The following is a 20394-nucleotide window of genomic DNA, read 5'->3' as shown; positions in this document are numbered from 1 at the left end:
AACTGGGTTCGTCTGCCATGGAAGAGGGGATCTGTGGGCATTAAAATGCTCTTCTAGCAGTAAAAATAAATAGAAATACATAATACATGACTAGAGATAACAAATAATTGAAATAATTAATTAGAAGGATTTCTCATAGACAGATTCACAACTGGCATACAATATATTTTCAAATTATGCTACTTTCCATGAGTTCCTCCTCCTATCTAAACTTTGCCAAACATAAGAGTGAACAGTTATGGGTGGGGAGAGGTCCTAGAGCAGGATCACTAACATTTCAAATTGAGTTCCTGTGTTTTAATAATCACTATTGACCCTTACTACGGGAACAATTTCCTGATGCTGGCAGAGGTGGCCTTCTGTAGAGCAGCCAGGCTCTTCAATATAATTCATTAACAGAGCTACAAGTTGACTTTTATGATCATCATTTCAGAAACATCTATATTTATCATTTGCTATTTCTAAGGAGAAGATCATGCTTGGAAATGAAATGAGCACCTTGACTCAAAGGAATCTGTCACTACTCCATTTGTTTCAGGCAAAAAGTGCATTTTTTAAACCAGATTTCCTTGGAGAACCAACCGGTAACAGAAAATTCAGTTAGACTCCGTATTTTTCTAATAATTTACTTTACAAACACTTTATCTGCTCCTAATCTTTTCAAACTGTACTTAACTATCTGCTTTATGAAGTAGTCAGGTATGGGTTTACGGATCTACTGTTCTGTAAAATAAAAAAGTGGTGTCATGAAGATAAAATACAGATTAAAAGTCCACACCACATAATCATATGTCTTTACAGCCAGCACTCACAATAGTACTTTTTTTAGTACTTTACACTTCCACTTCTGCAAAGTTTCCCCCAGAGTGCCGTCAAGTAATTTGCTGCACTAGACGATGCTGATCCTTCTTCTTTTCCTTGCTTTCAGCATCCCAAATCAAAAATGTTGTGAAAGAGATACATGAGATCTCTATGGGACAAAGCAAGATTTGTTTAAGAAATTAGTGAAGCTCATAATGATCAAATGAAATGTGAGGGTAAGCAGAAGTGGGCAGAAGTGTGGGAGAAGATCACCAAGCGCATCTGGATGGAGACTCTGCCATCTCCCTTTGGAGACTGCCAGGCCTCCCTCCTGCCAACCCATTTCTTACTCCACTGCCTCACATTTTCTTTCTCATACAGGAAACAGAGGCTAGAACAGCCTTCACTGGAAGAGGACTAAGTGCAAATCAAAAGCGCATCACATTTACACCAAAACAGGATGGAAAAACGCCTTGCAGAAAGAATGCAAAGAGGCTAAAAGTGCAGTTATAATGTGTTTCCCTGTAGAAAAGCTTTAGGCTACACCAAATAACTCTGAGTGAAGGAAAGGTAAGCATTTAAACTGAGATAATTAATTAGCATTGTGGACTTTGGGGGTTGTATGTTTATATTTCCTTTTAAAAAGCAAACCACCTGTGGGTTTTATTTGTATTTTAAGATATACAGAAAATTCTGTTTTACAAGGCTAGATTTTCATTTTCACTGTGCTGGACACTGTAAAAAGCTGTGAAAACCTTTCTGAGTGATCAAGCGAGACTTCAATCCCAACAGCTGAGAGGCCCTTGGATAAGCTTAAAATACATTTATTCTTGTGCAGCAACAAATATTTCTTGTGTGCAAAGCATTGATAGCATAACACACCGGGGGAACAAGAACAAGTGGGTAAGGGAAACTTATGCAAATGGAGCACTGACATTCTACTTCAAAACATGAGTATTGGCAAGCATAACAACTTTAAATCTCATTCCCTCTTTCTGTAGTTCTTCCTAGTGAATTTGCTATCATAGACAAAAGACATAGTCTCTGTTTCCATGAGATAAAGCACCTGAAATCTCCAATAGTAGTCTGTACTCCCCAAGCTTTTAGTGCAATTCCGGTTACAAGGACATACAAATTTGGGTTTTACTTCATTGAGATCTAGGATTAAAGTCAATATTTTCTTCATGCATACTATTTGATATATATATTTGAGAAAGTATTAAACCAAGACCACATTTCTTAAATATGGCCTATAAATGCCTATGAATGCATAGTGATTGTTATGTTATCAAAGCAAGTACAAAGGAGTAGCTGCAATTCTGTGTTATTCCGTTCCGAACTTCCTTTTGCAAGTGCTGTAAGTAATTTAGAAGTGAGGTGGGAGTGCCCTCTTGTGTTTACAGCAGAATTAACTTACTGGCCATCCCATTCGACATCACCAACTGGGGAAAATTTACTCACTCCTGTATCAAGCATTGGTCTCCCAGACTGGCTGTGCGTCAGGTGTAGGTGTCTGATCAGCGTTGCAAAACAGATCGCGTATGAGTTCAGACAAGGTTTCAGCCCCTTGTTTTGTCATGCAGCATCCTACATTCTGCTTCACCAGTTCTTCTGCTGCACCCTTCTGACATTTCCCACTGAGCGCGGGCCCACAGCTTCGTCCCACGCAGGGTGTGGAGGAACACAGGCAGGAGCCACAGGCTGCCTCTCTGCAGGAGAGCACAGTGTCTGAGAGGTGAGTCTTGCCTCTCCTGCAGAAACGTGGGTATAAAATAAGAACAAACTATTGCAGGCCCTAGTGTTGCCTGTGGTAACTGGAAGTGGGGAGACAGAAGGAGAGGGACATATTGAGCTGGACCCACAGGATTCCTGGAAGGAGAGGACACGTAATTTCTTAGTCTGCTTCTGCCTACAAACAGTCTGGTGGGCTGGAAAATGTTTTCTAATACTTGGACACTCCTGGTTATAATACGGAATCATTATGTTAGAGCTATCTTGTTTTATCCCCTACTTGCATGTAAGAGAAAAACCCTCCAATCAGTCTGTGTCACAGACTCCCACTGCAGTCCATGGAAACTACTTAAACATGCCAATAAACTGCAAGATCTGCAAGAGAAATAAAACATATCAATCAACATGTCCTGAAGAAAGATCCACTCCTTGCTTCATATCTACTTACACAGGAGTAAGTGGATGCTTGAGTAACCCAAGTAAAGAAGAGAAAGAAAAATAAAGGAAGAAAAATGAAAGAAATGTGACAAAACAGTTGTTTTAAATGCTGTGTTGGCATAATGAATTAGCATAATTTAAAGTAGATTATCTGATACTTACAATCGAATAAAGCAGTAATAATGAGATTCCTTCTTCAATAGTGCTTATAAAGATTCTTTTTAATTCTTATAATTTAAAGCACCATTATCAAGGGTTTTTTTTAATTCAGGTGATAGAACTTACAGCACACTGTGGTGGTTTCTGAAGTTCTCTTTTCCATTGTTTTATTGCTCCACAGCTCTCGCTCGATTCAGCAGAAAGACCACATCATGCCAAGCCCATGGATCAGTAACATTTGAATCACCTGGCTATGTAGCCAATATGTCAATGAGAAGTTTTGGTGGACTCTTTCCCATATGTGTGCAACGCCAGGAATTGCCAGATGGGCAAAGTGGGGTGCCCACATCTGGAAGGGGTCACATCAAGACTGAAACACTTAAAACACCTACAAAAAAAAACTGGGATTGTGTCTCCTATAGATGGTCTAGGAGGAGACTAATATGAAAAAGCAGGTAGGTTCTCTTGCCATTGTGGTAAAGGGTCCTTGACAGAGAAGGAGTTTCATTATCTGGCAGATGTGACACCTCCAAGGAGCATGGTAATACTCTACATGCCGGTATACAACCAGCCCTTTTCATCTTGGACACAACTCTGGTACAGGGCAACCAGAGCTAGCCATGGCCACACAATAACTCAGCTGCACTACAGCAAGTGTTAATGGTTTCCACTGGGCATGCAGCTACCAGGGCTATTCACCAACTTCTCCACCTGTCTGGCATCCCCTGACCTTCCCTATGCAACACCAGGCTGCCCATGGGCAAGGGGCTCCTTGAATCTACGAAGACCGTATGGTGGACAGATTTTTATATCTTGCACAATACCACAGGCTCCTACCTAGGAGCTGCTCCATCTGAGGTTGAGGGTGAACTGCTTTGCCCCCGTAGCCTGCTCTCAGATCTGATCATCAGCCTCTCTGAAAACTTCCCCGGCATGGTTTGTTGAAGAGGGATAGAGAATATCAGCACGTAAATCTCCTGGTCATCCGTTCCTGGCTCCCAAAAGGGCCTGGCTCAGGGATCCCAAAGGATGCTGGTAGGAGTACATCCTGAGACTCTGGCAGCAATCAGAGATTAAGGTACACCAGGGGATTCCTGCCTATAATAGGCCTCCAGCTCAACCTTCATACCACAGCTTCTCTGCTCTACCAGGGCCCTGTGTTTAGAAACACCACGTGCTCATTACCTCTGGCAGAACAATTGCTTCTTGTCACGTGAACTACAGAAATAAATCTCATCTGCCTTTTAGCTGCATATTCTGTAGCCACGCAGAGCATGTTCCCAGGGCTGACAAGGAGTGGCAGCCTTGTCTCACACTTCTCCTACACCTTGTATGTTAAACTGAGAACCAGAAAACACGATGGCCTTGTCTTACACAACTGTCCACTATTGACCAGGCAAGAGAGAACATGCAACTTCTGAAATGCCCAGGTCTTTCCCCCTGTTGCCTGGAGAACTTGAGTTTCAGGGGATATCTATGAGACCACAACCAGGCAAGTCAGGCTTGAGTGTAGAAGTGCTTTCAGCAGGAGGCACCCGGTTCCAGTATTTCCATCATAACAGAAGTAAGCAACCTCACCAGCATCAGGAGCCCAGCTACCAGCTCCCGTCAGGAATATCACAACAGGGGACATGTGCTTGCGTACACTCAGTGCTGTGAGTTCCCTCCTATGAAGTTAGCACCACATTAGTTTACCTTTTCTTCAAGTTTACAAATTATTTACAGAATTGTAATGGCTGATTTGTGTTTTTTAAGGAATATTATCTACAGTTACAGGATTAACTATACTGCCCTTCTCTTTCTGTTCTTTAGAAATAAAGGCCCCCATCTTCAAAAAACAGACAGACTAATCTTATATATCTCCGGGCAGAGAATCACAATTTTCTTGTTCTTTGGTAGGACCAACCATCAGCTGTACTGCTCTGAACATCAACTGTCCATATAATTGTATATAGATAGATACAATTTCTTCCTTACAGTAAAAGAGTAAATAGCAACACACAACAGAAGAACAGACTTCTTAACCTCAAATATTGTTTCTTTTAGAGGTAGAATTCTAGCATTCTATGCATACTATGAGTAAAATAATACGTATGCATATTTTATTTTCTTATTTTATCAAATGAAAGCAGCTAAAGAAGTTTCCAAGAAATCTCCACTTGAAAAGAAGTGCCTCTTTCTTACCCATAGATCTGTACTTATTGTATCCAGATTCAATTCCAGATGCTGGAATGCAGTTTTACAATCTCTATTTTGTTGTAATAGTTCACATGATACTTGGCTTTAGAAAGAGCAAATCAAGTGTATGTTGTTTTTCCGGATTCTGTATAGGGTGTGATTATAAGAAATTGTAACTGTAAGCAAGACTAACAGATGGCAATATTAAGAACAGTTTTGGCTAAAAAATCAAATAGCTCAGCAGCCTTGTCTTTTCTAAGAACCAGAAGCAGCCTCTTGTTTAGGAATGTGACGATACATTTCCTACTCAAAAGTGAGTTTGACGCTTAGTTTGTCAAGGCTGTATAAACATGGCAGAAAAGCCTTTTTTTCTCAACGCCTTATTAATGAATGAACTGACTGAAAGTGATATTAATTAACAGCTGGGTCCTACAAATGTGAGAAGGATATTAAATCGTAGGTTGCTCTTCTCCCATCTTTCCACAGCACTTCCACTTCAATGCTTTAATCTTATCCAAGTGTGTTCGTTTCATCTCTTAAGGGTGAGAAAAAGCCAGTCTAATAAGTAGCAACTATAGAGCAATTAAGTGAAGCGTATTGTCTTTCAGTAACATGCTTTTATGCAGAATAACATGTAAGAGATTTGAACACTGAGAGAAAGATGATGTTCCCAAGCACCCTCAAGTATTTTGGGGCATACTGAAATGCTGCTGTATTTCAGGATAACAAATGCTTCTGTTAAACAGTAAGATAGTGACAATTATGTACTCCTGGAAACAGCACACAGACTTACATTCATAAACAGAGAAAAAATATCTAATTTAACTTAGATTTAATGATGTTATTTAGTTTGCCTGTCTTTGCTTCTTTTAAGTAACTAAGTGCAGGGGGTTGGGTTTTTTCTTATATAAATCTTAGTTATGCTTTCGGTTAATTTTAGTCATATGTAACCTGATTAGATTATTACTATAAACCAAATGTGTCAATATAAGCAACCATTGTACATTTAGATATTCTGTCTTTCCAGCAGAAAACCCAAATATCCACCACAGCTGTACTCAACTTCAGAAAGGGGACCTAAAAAAGAAGATGCTTGTTAAAAACAAACCTAAAAGGAACACCTATGTACATTAAATCCTCGCAGGTGGTATGAAAAAAAACTGAGAACACTATCTTGAAGGCACAAAATCACCATTCAAGAAAGAGTTCACAAAGGGCTAAAGGAAGCCCACAACAGTATGTACCAGTACAACAGTGTTTAGTCTATTGAAACTAATAACATATTCATTTTCAAATTCATGAGGCATGGGAAGTATCTTCAGAGAAAATTAGGCCATAATTTTTTGCTCATGTGTTCAGTGTGGGAGATCTGGTGAAATTCCCCACACCACTTTTGAGGCTTTCATCAGAGAAGCTGCTCCAAACTTCTTGAGGATGCTGCAGTTTCAACAGGATCAGATGATGCTCTAGAGGAACCCAGTGAAACATGAACTACTAATTCTGGTGTATGAGCTCTCACTTGAAGTTGCCCTGGTGCTAAAGAACGGCAAGTAGCAAACAGGATTATAAGGTTTTGAAAAAGGTTCTAGGGAAATCCAGGAAACTACAGCCCACTAAGCCTGACAACTGTAACAGGCAAATAAGTAAAAACTCCATATCAAAAGTGGAATTAGTGTCCATTTGGATAGATACCAGAATGCCTGGTAAACTCACCTCATGCTTCTCATCAGCAAGCACATGATAACATCATCTAGTGCACAGAGTCCATAAAGCCTCTCAGCAAATTACTTTATGAAAAATAGGCAGACAAGGGATAAGACGTAAAGATAAGAAACAGGGGGTAGAAGTAACTGGTTCATTTACACAGTGGCAGAAAGCTAAAACAGATATCTCCACGACCTATACTGGTGAACTTACTGAATTGATCTGAAAAAGGTTGTACAGGCTTAAAAGAATTTTAACAGAACAGAGGCTTAAAAGAATTAGTAATCATTCATTGCTGATGCACAAATAGCTGCAGGAGTTTAAAAAACTGAGTATAACAGCAACACACGAAATTCAACATAGGTCAATATAAAGCAGGGCTCATTGAGAAGTGCCAACACAACTGCAAATGTAAAATGTTGGGCTCTGACCTTCATTGCTCAGACATGAGATCCTGCAGTTGTGACAGACAGTTCTGTGGAAACATTAGCTCCATGCACAGCAATGATCTAAAAAGGAAACCAAAGTTTAGGAAGTGCTAGGGAACAAAGAAGAAAATGGAGATTACCACACCTCTGTATAAACCCATGTTGTACTTGCTTCTTGAATACAGTGTATACTCTGGGACTGCCACCTCAGAAAGAAGCAAGAAAAAGTTCAAAGAAGGGCAATGAGAGCGAGGTCAAAGGTAGGAACTGATTGCCATATGAAGAATGATTAAGTAAATGAGTTTTCTTCAGCCTGAAGAGATTGGGGGCAGGGGAGCTTTATGAGTGGATGACTGCAGAAGGTTGTATTGTCCACCACTTCTTCTAAAACTGTGCAATGAGCTAATGGACAGCAGGTACAAAGCAAACTACAGGAGATGCGCTGTCCAGTAATGCTAATTAAGCTGTGGTACTCCTTGCCATTGTTACTGTGAATGCTAAAATTTTATAAAGGCTCTGGGGAAGACTGGATATTGAAGTATGGGTAGCAAATTAATGAAGGATTGTTACGTTCACACACACAACACCACCCTCTAGGAGGTCTCTGAGTTTTGTATTCCCAGAGGCTGGACAAATATTCAGGGAAGGATCTCTATGTGCTTGTTCTATCCCTACTCCCCTCCCTAGACTTCTACTTTTAGCTAGTTGGAGGCAGGATACTGGGGGAGGGTGGACCTCTGGTCTGACCCTGTACAGCTGTTCTAATGTTTTCATGGTGTCATTTATAATTTAAAAAAAAAAAAAAAAAAAAGTGCTCATCTTTCTGTGACACTACAGTGACTAAAATTTCAAAGAGAGAGATGTGAGAAGTTTAAATAAAGAATTCTGGTCTGGTGAAACATTAAAAACAGGACCAAAATAACAAGCTAAATGAAATTGTTTCCCAACTCACGCATTTTATGATGCATAATGTGAAACATGGTGAATTCAGCTCAGGATTTTACAATGAGTGCTATCTGTTCTGAGAAGGAAGAAATTAAAGCTGCATACAATAGACTTCCTGCTGGGAAGGTGAGAGGGGAGGGGAATGCAGCATCCCAAAGGATGCACTGGTAGCAACCCCAAACCAAACCAAGAGATGTGAGTCACCAAAGCTGCAAAGTTATTGGAAAAAATCCAGGAAGCCAGACTTAAAATAGGAACAGAACGGAAGCGGGGGGGAGACAGAAATTAAAAGAAAGGACGAGAAAGAAATCATTTAAAACAATAAAAGAGAAATTGAAGAGAGTTGCCTGCAGTTGCCCTGGAGGTAGCACACCACCAGCCTTTCAGGCTGCCATATGTTTGTGCGAGCCTCAAAAGAGGCAATCCAGTACACTCCTGGTATCTCATAACCAGCACCCCTTCCGCCTGTGCTTATACTGTGCATGAATTTGCAGATGTATGGTGAGATAAATTTGGAAGCAATTCATCTGTAAACTAACACTTTGTGGCAACCAGGTTTATGGTTCAGACCAGCCTTATGATCTCTCTGGGGAGCAGAGTTTGAGGATCAGGCATTGCTCTAGAGCTCACACTCTCACCTAGACACCTGGGGAACAGACAGCACAGGCCTGAAGGAGAGGAAAGAAAGGCAGTTAAGAAGGAATCTTACTTTTAAACATAATCTGTAATTGCAGTGTATGTTTTTATTTTGTTTTGGTTAACTTTTTTCAGCCTTCTCATTCTAATTGTTGCCTACCTACAATAAAAATGTACTTCACTAGACCCACAAGTATGTCCAGTGCTGGCAGACTTAAGTGATGCTGAGAAATACCAGGTACATTTCTTTGGGATAAAAAGTTTGCATACAATGTGCATTCAGGCACTGCTAGTAGACCTGTACCCTACAGTCTAACACAGAGATTAAGAGTTTCTTCTGCTGAATTACAAAAGCTAGCATGGAGTAACACTGCAAGGTTTCCTGCAGTAAGTACACTCATTTTTCTCCTGAAAAGCAACACAGACCAGTGCCCTGCAGCCCTGGACAGGCCCTTTGTCACCTCATTATTTATAGCCTTCTTATTACCAATTGCAAACTAAAATAGTACTCATTCATGCTTTCTGTAATACACTTCAGGTTTAAATTATGACTCTATTTCTCATCATGAAAAGAAATTCCATTCTTGAAGAGAATAAGGTATGTAAAAGCCCTTCACAGTGTGCTGGAAAAGAGACATAATTATTTAACACTTAGGAAAGGAATGGTAAGGAGCTGGCTGCCTTCTTTCTTGCTAATCAAGTCATGATTAACGGCTACGATTACTCGGCTTATCTTTAACCCTGATATCACTAAGAAAGTGTGAGTTAACGTTTTCAGTGCTCTGTCACAAATATCAGGTTTGGGGCCTTTTGATTAGGTCACATGGATAAGTAACAACAGCATAAACTGCCTCTGCCCCCGTTCTGCACCAGCAACTATTTCCTGATGCTCAGAGCTTCGCACTCTTCTACAGAAACAGCAGCTTAAACAAGTGCAGGCAGGTGGCACTCAGAGAAAAGCGCAGCACATAGATCTTTTTTCCTCATGCAAGAAAGGCAGTGGGCCAGCTGCAGCTTAAAGTCTGCCATTTGGGTCACCCAGCTTGCAGTAAAGAAGAGAATTTCGCATAGGTAAAATGGGATGTGGAAGAAGAAATCCAGAGTGAAAACAAATGTAATCTCCTGCCGTGGGCTGCAGAAGAAAATATGTTTAAAATTTGTCAACTGTTTAGTTTTTCTGGTAGTATTAATCTCAGTAATTTTAGGAATAAAATTGCCAGATATTCTAGCACTTTACAACTCGGTTTTCTAGACTTCCCTTATGTGCTCCCAATAGTCAGAGCCAATCTTGGGGACTATCGCTTTTTGTGGTATCCTTAACAAGTTGTTGTCAAAACATCAAAGAATTTTTTGAGCTTTTCTTCACCCTTCCTTGTTTTTCTGGATTTCCTCAATTCAGTTGATTGATATACTAAACCTCTCAATAAGTAGGCAGACAGACTATAAACAATGAGAGCCTCCATAAGCATTACGAGAACTTAGCATGTGGTTTTTCACATCTGTTCAAATGCCGTCTGGGCTGTAGTGCTCCTGCCATGCCCACTGCAGGCAAGACAATTGCTCCCACTTCCTTCACTAGCACTTCCAGAGCAGTACAAGAGGCTGATTCAGCTGGAGACTAAGCTGCTTTCTGACTGAGGGGCAAATGTATAACTTCTAGAGACTAAAGCTGTGCCGGGACTGAAGTAGACCACTTAGGTTCACAGAGAAATAGTATCCTTAGACTTTCTAGGGTGAAAAACTGCAGAAAGCTTTGTGGGTAAGGGATTTTCCAGCCCTGATGAGTTGTAATTTTATACATGGATAAAGCATAGCACACTATTTCCAAAAAGGGAAAGGGTGTGCATGTGGCTAAGGTTTCAGAAACATCTAATTAGACAGGAAGGAATGTTGAAACATTGAGGCATAGCTATAGAAGGTTAACCAGCTGGAATCAGAATCACAGGATTGGAAGGGACCTCGAAAGATCATTCAGTCCACTGCCCCTGCTGGAGCAGGAACACCCAGATGAGGTTACACAGGAAGGTGTCCAGGCGGGTTTTGAATGTCTCCAGAGAAGGAGACTCCACAACCCCCCTGGGCAGCCTGTTCAGTGCTCTGGCACCTTCACTAAGAAGTTTCTTCTTAAGTGGAACCTCCTGTGTTCCAGTTAGTACCCATTGCCCTTTGTCCTGTCACTGCTTGTCACCGAGCCTGGCTTCATCCTCGTGACACTCACCCTTTATATATTTATAAACATTAACGAGGTCACCCTTCAGTCTCCTCTTCTCCAAGCTAGGGACCCTGGGGACCAGTAAAAGAAAAGAGGTAGAAGAATAAAGTTGACAGTAAAACCCACTTTTTTTTAAGTTTGGGAGGTGGAGCTGTATGAGGCCCTTGGCTTCACTTGTTAGTTCTGCGTTTTATGCAAAAATCCTGTAATGCAAAATGTATCACCAGAACCCGTATCAAAAGCCTGACCCGAACGCTCCTTCCTTCATACCCTTCCAGCACATCACCCCAGTGAGAGAGCGCAGCCACCTCCCGCTTATTCCCCTCCGGCCCTGCGCTCCTGCCAGGCAAGTCCGCAGCAGCCTCCCGCTCAGCACTCGGGCAGGCCGGGAGCGGGCTGGGTCCCGCTGGGTGCGGCGCTGAGCCCTCCCGCCGCCCGGCCGCAGCGGGGCCCTGCGGAGCACACGTCACCAGCCACGATCCCGCCAACGGCCCCGCGCACAGGAGCGTCGGGCACGAGCGGGAGCAACAAGCCACACCCCCCGCCTCTCTGCGCGCTCCCAACAGACAAAGAGACACGGCCCCGCGCGACGCCCTCCGAGTACCCTCCCCTCCGCTCGCGGGGAGGGGGCGGGGCCAGCCTCGTTCCCGCCCCGCAGCGCACGTATAAAGCTGGCGAGCGCCCCCTGACCGCCCTTTTTCCTGCGGAGCGCCGGTGCAGGTGGGTCAGGCGGGCTGGGGGCTGTTCCCCGAGCAGGGCTGCGAGGGGTGCAGCTGGGCTTCATTTTTTGCGTTTTGCTGTTCGGAGAGCTCGCCCGCAGCGCCACTCGCACAGTGCTTGAGGCGGGGCTGGCAGGTGAGGTTTGCACCTTGGAGGCCCGGGCGGAGCGGTGTGAGCACAGCCCAGGCACCAGCCCACCGCGGGGCCGCAGTGTACGGCGCCCCCCTGGAGCCGCGGCGGTGAGGGGACGGAGGGGCGGACTACGGGCCCCGGCACACCTCGCGTCGCCGCGGCGAGGGAGGCGGGAGCGCGGCCGGGCCGGTTCCCCGGCGGAAGCGGTGTCCCGCGGCGCGGGGCGCTCTGGGAGCGGTAGTTGGCGGCGGCGGGCCGCGTGGGTGGCGGGTCCCATTTTGCCCGGGTGCGGGCGCTGCCTCGCCAGGCGCTGCCCGGCCTGCGCCATTTCGGTGGCGGGGCTGGTCCGGGGGCCGCGGGGCGGGAACCTGCGGGGGCGGGTGTAGGAATGCTGCGCGACAGCAGCCTGGGCGGGGGCCGGCCCTTGCCCCGCCATGCCGCCTCTCACTTCGCTCAGGCGTCGTTTGAGTTAGGACTGCTAATGCAGAGGGATGAAGTCGCCGTAAATGTCACCGTGAGAACGCGGTGTTACAGTGAGAGGTTAGGGCCTCTTGAATTGGCTTTGTTCATTTGATTCGGAGAGCTCAGCCATGGGCATCATGATATTGTCCTACAACAGCGGGCTTTTAATAAACTGTTGCTGTAAAATCCACATACCAAGAAAAAAACTCTTTGCATGCTTTTTAAAAATTGTGGAAAATGAGATTAACGTTTAAACGGTTGATTTTTGTTTTACTAGACAATGAGACAGCAGAACGAGATTTTGTTTTAAAATATGCGTATTAAAAACGCTCACAAACTTCCAGCGGCCATAAGATGCTTTTTTTCCTTCCTCTTCAATGCTAATGTTGTTGAGCCGCAGTCCTTCTGGAAAAAATCGGCAATAAAAATGTAGCTAGGATTCTAGGCTCTAATCTGCAAGGGAAGATTAAAGGTGGTTGCATTCATGCAGGAATTTGAGGCCATTCACTCAATGTTTAATTAGCTTGTCTAATGGTAGTCTGAGTCACAAACTAGATTACTGAACAGAAAAACTCTTGAATCTTTACAAGCCATTAGTAACCCTAGGTTATTGAGTGTAATAACCAAGTTTAACTTGAGATATTTTGTAGCTTAAATTGTTTTTGTGATCTGAAACAACACATGTTTAATAAGTTATCTTGAATTGAATGCTATGTTCATTTGATCTATGTAGTACAGAGTGAGAAACATCATTATTAGAACTTGTGTATTTTAAGTATTGTGTATGACAAATAACGTTTTCTTGTTTCTTCGGCTGGATGAGGTGGTAGATTTGAATACTTGCTGTGCGGTTTAAACTGAACTGTCTAAACCAATTGAAATTAGTGCTTATACTTAAAGGGCTGAAACCTTGAGGTGAGAGATTTTCATTAAAAGTTCTTCGGACTGAAGTTTAGTAGTGAGTACATGCAGTTACCTCTACAGTGCTTTTTTAATATGGGATTTCAAGTGGATGCAACTGGATGCAGTCATTTGTTACTTAAAACCAGCTGCATTTCCTTCTGTTTACTAAAAGGCCTGCAAACTTTGGACTTCTATACTTAACATATTATTGCTTCTGAGACTTCAGCGATTGTTGATGATTATTGTCTCTTAATGTGTGTGACAGTGGCCTGGTAATTAGAATCTGTTGATTTAAAGTGATATGTTTGTTTACTGTTTCTTTTTAGGTGTGATGGAGAGAAAGTTTTCAGTGGAGTCTAATACACTGTACAGAAGCCTTAAGGTGAGGGCTCTGGATTTTTTATATTGCATTACTCTAAAAGTAACACTAAAAGTGCGCTTCTACTGCTAATACAAATAATACATGCTTCACTTTCTTCCTTGGTTTACATATTTTTGCCTGTCAAAAGTAGGGAATGTGTTAAGTGCCAGAGGGTAGTTATCTTTTGTGGCTACTGAGTGGGACAAAAAGGAACAAGAGTTCTAGCGTGTTGTATTTTTATAGTTGCCATCAGACTGAGTAATTATCTGATTATTTTATTTTGTGCTCTTCACTGAGTAGCATTTAAATAAACATGAAGACCCACATGATAAAATCACTTGATTAACTTGTGCTAAATTATACTGATTTTGAAGATGGTGCAAGTGAGCTGTCTGACCTTGGGTGTGTATTTGAGTTAATGTCAATCTACATACATGGCTGTATTTGAATGTAATTATTGAGGTACTGATCCTACAAACTGTATACTTATGGTAGTATTGCATTGGGAATAAATGTATGGCCACTCATATATAAATATTTTTGAAATAAAAGCTTAACTGTCTTGGTCCTTCAGACATAGTGCTGTTTGCAAAAAAATCTAAAACCAAATCAGGATAACTTTTTTTTTCTAGTGCATTCACAGTTTGTTTGGCAGATATCAAAGACTGTTCTAGACCAATATTGAATTGTTATATGAAAAAGTGAATTTTCGTGATTGTTTCTGAAATAGTAACATGAGTGATTATGTTAGACCACAGCAAGAGACATTTTCTACTTCAAAAGATTCTTTTTGTTTAATTTCAATTTTAGCCTTTCATGGAAGCACCATCAGAAATACAAGAACACTTGATACACACAAGTGGAATTTCCTGAAATCTACAAATGTTTTGAATTATCACTTCGGATAAACGAATATGGTAAACAGATCAGTAAAATATTTGTATAATCAAATCAGTAGGTGTGGCATTATCTTTAAAATAGAGGTATCCTTGTATTTCAGGCATGTTGGACCCAGTCTAGAACTGTGTAGGCCAGGCAGTTAAAGAATAGTTTATTTGGGTCACTATTGGAGGAGCTGGTAATTACATTGATCTGAAACATTCATACTAAATCTGATAGAGATTCCCTCAAGGTGGCTTTTAATGGTGAATTTGTGCTTTATCAGGATATTAATATAATAAAGTATTTGGGTGAAGATGATGGGTCATCTAGAGATTTTTTAGTGTAAACAGGCAAATGTGGTTCCAGTTTTTTAATGAAAATATGTATTCATTTTTTTAAGAGTATAGTTGACGTTTTCACCTTTTGGAAATGCTAATAACTTCAGGATCTGTATGCAATTTAATTTGACTCATTCATATAACCAGTGCTTGGGAGGAAGGGGGATTCACAAGAGTAAAACTTGCTTGTTTCTAATGGGCTGTGCTATATTATGCAAGAACATCTTGTAATTTGTCATTCTACTCAAATTTCTAGAATGTCCTGGACAGTTTCTAATAATGGGAACACTAGGCATCCTGATGAAATATTCTGGCAAGTGTATTACAACAGATAGAGGTAATATTTACTAATAATAAGCAGCTGAATAGTTTTATTAATTGTAATGTATGCCCTTTTCAGTACATCTGCATATGAAAGACAAAGCTTATTTTGTGGAATATATGAATGTATGAATTGATTTGCAGTTCCCAGTTACTGATACTTAAGTGGTGAATCATGATGAAATTGCCAAACCTGATATGTTGATGAGAAACTTCATACGGATCTGGCTACTGAGATGAAACCACTTAAATAATTCTTTCCAAAGTCAATTAATCTTTGAGTCATCATCCCAGTTGGTGTTACTTTTATTTCTGTCTGCATGTACAAGCTAGATGCTAGCATGCTCCAGGTTGTGAATCAGGGTGTTGGTGCATTATTTAAGCTCACCTCAGGTCCATGTTGACATGGATATGCAAAAGCTACTGTCTTTAAAGATCAGAGAGAGAAAAGTGTTAGACCCCTATAATTTGAGGTTTCCTGTCTTATAGTGGACAAATAACATTAGCCAGGTATTAAAAGTGCACTGGTAAGGAAGTGTTGCTGGTGTTTGGAAGTGAGTGATGATTGCACTTTCACCCTCTTAGGACTGTTAACTTAGGGCTCACTCAGATGTAAGCATTTAGGAGAAGCAGTGTTAATGATTAAAGGTGAAATTTGGTGGCAGACTGTAAGGAATTCTAATTAGACTAAAGCTGTTTCGCCTCCAGAGCTAAACTAATTCAGAAGGGCTAGGATAACATATTTGCAGTACGCAAAAAGCATGCTCATGAACAATTACTGTGCATCGTGAGAATTGGTAGTGGTTTCTTCAAGAGCTTCATTCTTACCTAAGTACCTGAATTTCATATTTTTCAATGAAATTAACTTCAATTGCGCTGGTTCTTGAGTAGCCACAGGTTGTTTTTATTTAAGAACTTAAAATCTAAAGTATAAGGGCAAGTTCTAATCTTCCTGTTTTGCTACACCATGTATAATTTTATTCTGCTCTTTATTAAATAAAAGGCACACTCAAATACCAGCACCTTCTTTTGAAGAATAGAATTTCTCAGTATGTGAAGTTCGAGTGTGTATTGGTTAGAGAGGCAATATTACAAGAAGATAGTGGAGTGACTTATGTCGCTGATTTAGAGAAAAGCTAGAAGTAGCAAGCCTTGTTAGTGTAACTAACCAGAGTGTTTTATGTCTTTGAAGGCTGCTTCTCAATTGAAGGTATGAATTTCCATTAAAATGTTATGATTACTCCCACACCAGGCTTATAGGTTAATGCTTAAAACCATTGGTGTGTCTGGTCAGTGAAGAAACTATCCCAAACTTGATTGATTGCTTGAAGAAAAACACATGTGAATCTGATTTCTAAGTTTAGACTACTCTGACATGAGAACAGGTGAAGTGTTTGAAGATAGACTTCATACTCTCTACATATCTTGAAACTCAGCAAGACTGGCTTAAATAATGATAATTTTTAAATGACTACTTTAAAAACTGCATTATTGTCCAAGCCCATTTATAAGCAGTAGGTAACATAAACTGTTGTATGACAAATGGTGTATCTGGAGTGTGGTTTGTGTGTAGCTGCATTATGGAAAACAGGGTGAAACACTAAATGATTTATCTCTGCCTTTTTTTGAACTTTCAGTTCTAGTTCAGAGGCAGTCTCAATTTTCTTGTTGCTTGCAGGAGACTCTACATAGAAAAATGTGGTCTGGGTGGAGTTTTTATTTAATACTTGTTGGTGTATTTTAGCTTCTGGAGTTAATGTTTTGATAGAAGCTGAGAACCAGGTATGAGCTAATTTTCAGAAATGAACTTTTTTTATTCTGATAGCAGGGGAATCATACTTGATTGGTTAGTCGCCTATCATAGTTCATATCCAAGTTGAGCAATAGCTGTGCAAGGAAAGCAAAATAAAACTTATGGTGGCATGACCAGACTTCTAAGTTTCACAGAACTTATGGAGTACCAATACTAATACAACACATGTAATAATGCAGTGTAATCTGTATGAGAGACAAAATAGATGACAAGTTGTATTTTGAGTGATAGAAGAAAATGTTTCTGAACTAACAAATGTCTTTTTTTTTTTTTTTTCCTGACAAGAGAATGGTCAAAGATGTAGGAACAAATGCTTTTAGCTTATTTAGGTACGTAATTGAAAAGCTTCTAAACGTTTCCTTATTTTAAGTCTAAAGTAACTCTGTGCTTACAGTTTGGGATTCTTTTTTGTATTATGACAGTTATTAATACAGTAATTGATCAGTTGATGTAGTCAGCATAGTAGAGTAATTCTGTACGTAGAATTACAGAACCCTTGTTCCCAAGGCACAATGTGTGCTCATAGCTGTGACTAACCTTGGTTAGCTTTCAAACCTACATGCAGTTTTTAAATAAGTGTACATTCTTGTTGAAATCTGTCGAAGGACTAGAGAATGTTAAATTTTTGTATTGTAATCAGAAATACTACAGAAGCAGTAAATTTCCTATTAAATTTACGTTTTCTGTATTACTTTTCTCATCTGTGATGATCCTATCCCGAACCTGAACTTCTTGTTGAAAAATTTAATACGGATCCGGAATCTGAGATGAGACCAAAAGACTTGATTTAAACTTTTCTGAAAGTATTTTAATATCTAGGGAGTTTTAGTGTGGTGGTTTTTGTTCTTGTTTTTATAGAAATGGTAACACCTTAATGTATAGAAAGTGTTTAGTGCTTGTTTTCAAATTGAAATTTCTCCCTCAAATGAACAGTTTTACTTAGACCTTGTTCTCTTTTTCCAGTGATGAGTTCTGCCTGACAAGCGTGGATGATCTGTAACTGGAAGGAAGTGTAATACATGAAGAGTTTCTGTGGCTTGGAGTGGGATGTGGTGCTTTTGTAAAGTCTGCTGAAACAGCTGCTGCAATTTGTTTAGTGGATAGTGTTTTCAGAAACTGCATGTGAACCAAAAATCACTGTCTCTGCATATTTAAAATAGCACTTTTCCCAAAACATTGTGCTGAAGGATAGCAGCAGCAGTATTAGGGAAATGAGTGTTAAGCTTCAACACATGGAAAAACCCCTGAGAGTATTCACCCTTTTAAAATATCATAAGGGTGCGCAGACTTGCTCGCACTGAACATCTGTAATAACTCAAAACAATGGAGACAGGGAGAGAAAGCAAAATGGGTACACAAACTGAAACCAAGGCTGCTTTTTGAGGGTGGTGTCATCCAGGAGATAGGAGGAACTAGATGAGGTGATGGTGATATGGAAGCATAAATGTGAAACACCTGTGAGAAAGAAATTCATGTGTCATGAGAGTAGTGGTTACAGAAAAGGCAAGGGCTATAGCTTGCATTGCTGTCTGTACCTAGTGAGGGAGGGAGGAATTGGGTTATTATACTCTGCCATTTTAGCATGAAAAGGCCAATATCGCAACAGTGGAACTGCCCTTGAAGGAATGCACTGATAATGTTACCTGCTTGCTGCTTGGAGAAGTCAGTGGTGGGAGAAAGGAGTACACACATTAGAACTGCATTGAGCAGTCACTTGAAAAGTAGCGGTGCTGTATCACAGTAACAAATTTGCTGTATTAAGCAAATTGGCATTCTTCCATGGAGGAATGAGTAATCATAAAAAGTATCCATCTGACTGCTAAAATGTATGCTAAGGGTCTGACCCAGGTCCAGGAGTGTATTTGCTCACTGAGCATCTCCTGTGCTTTGGTTATTACCAGCTACTTTGGCTAAACACAGCTACCTTTTCAGCCAGCAGCTGTGTAAATCAGTCTATTAGTGTATCAGAATCTGCAGATGTTTACTATAGAGCAACTTTACCTTGATTGCTTTCAACAGGATTTATTTCTGTTAACAAATGTTACTGACAAAGGGTAGTTATTTCCATGTGCCATGTTTTGTACATGCTCTTTCTTGAATAAAGATGAGGATGTGAAAAACCAGCTGTTGTGCATCGTGTCTGTAGTTGCACCACAGTGTTCCTTGATAGCTTGTACTTTACAAGAGCTACAAAGGCAATGTGGCCTTGTTACACTGGTGGGTACAGCACGTACTGGACATGTGATATTCCACATTCTGCTCAAGTGACGTGTGGACAACAAACTCTGTTAGTGATTGTGCGTTTCAGAAGTGGGAAGGGACCTGTCTCTTTTGCCAGCTGCAGTTTTTCCTGTTAAAAGCCTGGGAGCTGTTGGCAGCATCTAATGTAGCTACTTAGATGGTAAGTCAAAAAGTTGCCAGTCCTAGCTAGGTCAGTCTCTTCTGGAGGGAAAAAGATGTTAGAGACCAGAGAAATGGGTAAGGTAGCACCAGTACCTTGTGAGTGCTTTAAGATACTCAAATGATCTAGTTACGAATTGCATTACAGAGTCAGAAGAGTATGTTTGTGGCGTGTGTTTTGGAGCGTAAAGGTACCATCTCTGTCTTTTGGGTTGACTATGGAATATGGAAGCTTTTGAGGAGATACTGCTATGTGTAGATCCAGTAAAATCAGTGAGAATGAGTTTCTCTGAACTCTGGGATCAAATAAAAGACTAGAGATAAAATTTCAGGATGGCACTCTAAGATACCCAGACTACTTGCCATTAATTTTATTTTGTGTGTTCTAAAACATTCCTTGAGGATGGTTTATGATCTAGGATTGACAGTGTTAGATAAAGGATGCTGGAGAATCATGTGTTGCTTCTCAGGTGGTAGAGGCCTGTCTTCAGGAGCAGTGTTTAGTCATGAAAAATGCATTCCTCTCACTTGATGTAGAAGACTGTAGCTGTGGCCAGTGATAAGGCATTTTGGTTGTTTAGCTGCAAACATTTCTATATGAATGTTCCTGTGCTTTAAAGCTGCAAAAGATAGGTAGCCAATGAAAAATGTGTATTAGTAGTATAGCAATTCTGATGTTTACAAAAATGAGTAAATGTTTTAACCATCACATATTCTAGAGGTTTTGGAATACAGGACTAGTGAAAATGGTGTAGGAAGATCATTTTTGTAACATTTTAAGATGGAAAGAATAATACTTGTAATGGCTTTTTTGCTTGTTGAAAGGGGAG

General features: G+C 40.8%; 1 long non-coding RNA gene and 3 other non-coding genes across 4 annotated transcripts; all 4 read left to right on the top strand.

Annotated features, from left to right (window-relative positions):
- Positions 1–11811: 11811 nt before the first annotated feature.
- LOC102090565 (uncharacterized) lies at positions 11812–19287 on the top strand. The gene is made up of 6 exons (XR_010471228.1): positions 11812–11952; positions 13776–13831; positions 14621–14727; positions 15287–15367; positions 17450–17493; positions 18128–19287. It is a non-coding gene; the product is annotated as an uncharacterized LOC102090565 (long non-coding RNA).
- LOC135579261 (small nucleolar RNA SNORD50) lies at positions 15523–15589 on the top strand. The gene has a single exon (XR_010471983.1). It is a non-coding gene; the product is annotated as a small nucleolar RNA SNORD50 (small nucleolar RNA).
- On the top strand, positions 16640–16712 carry LOC135579262 (small nucleolar RNA SNORD50). Its single transcript, XR_010471984.1, has one exon. It is a non-coding gene; the product is annotated as a small nucleolar RNA SNORD50 (small nucleolar RNA).
- LOC135579259 (small nucleolar RNA SNORD50) lies at positions 17863–17933 on the top strand. Its single transcript, XR_010471982.1, has one exon. It is a non-coding gene; the product is annotated as a small nucleolar RNA SNORD50 (small nucleolar RNA).
- Positions 19288–20394: the final 1107 nt, after the last annotated feature.

The sequence above is a fragment of the Columba livia genome, chromosome 3, assembly GCF_036013475.1.
Source record: "Columba livia isolate bColLiv1 breed racing homer chromosome 3, bColLiv1.pat.W.v2, whole genome shotgun sequence".
NCBI classification, from domain to species: domain Eukaryota; kingdom Metazoa; phylum Chordata; class Aves; order Columbiformes; family Columbidae; genus Columba; species Columba livia.
Note: the sequence above shows the minus strand (reverse complement) of the source record. Positions and strands in the feature narration are given on the sequence as shown.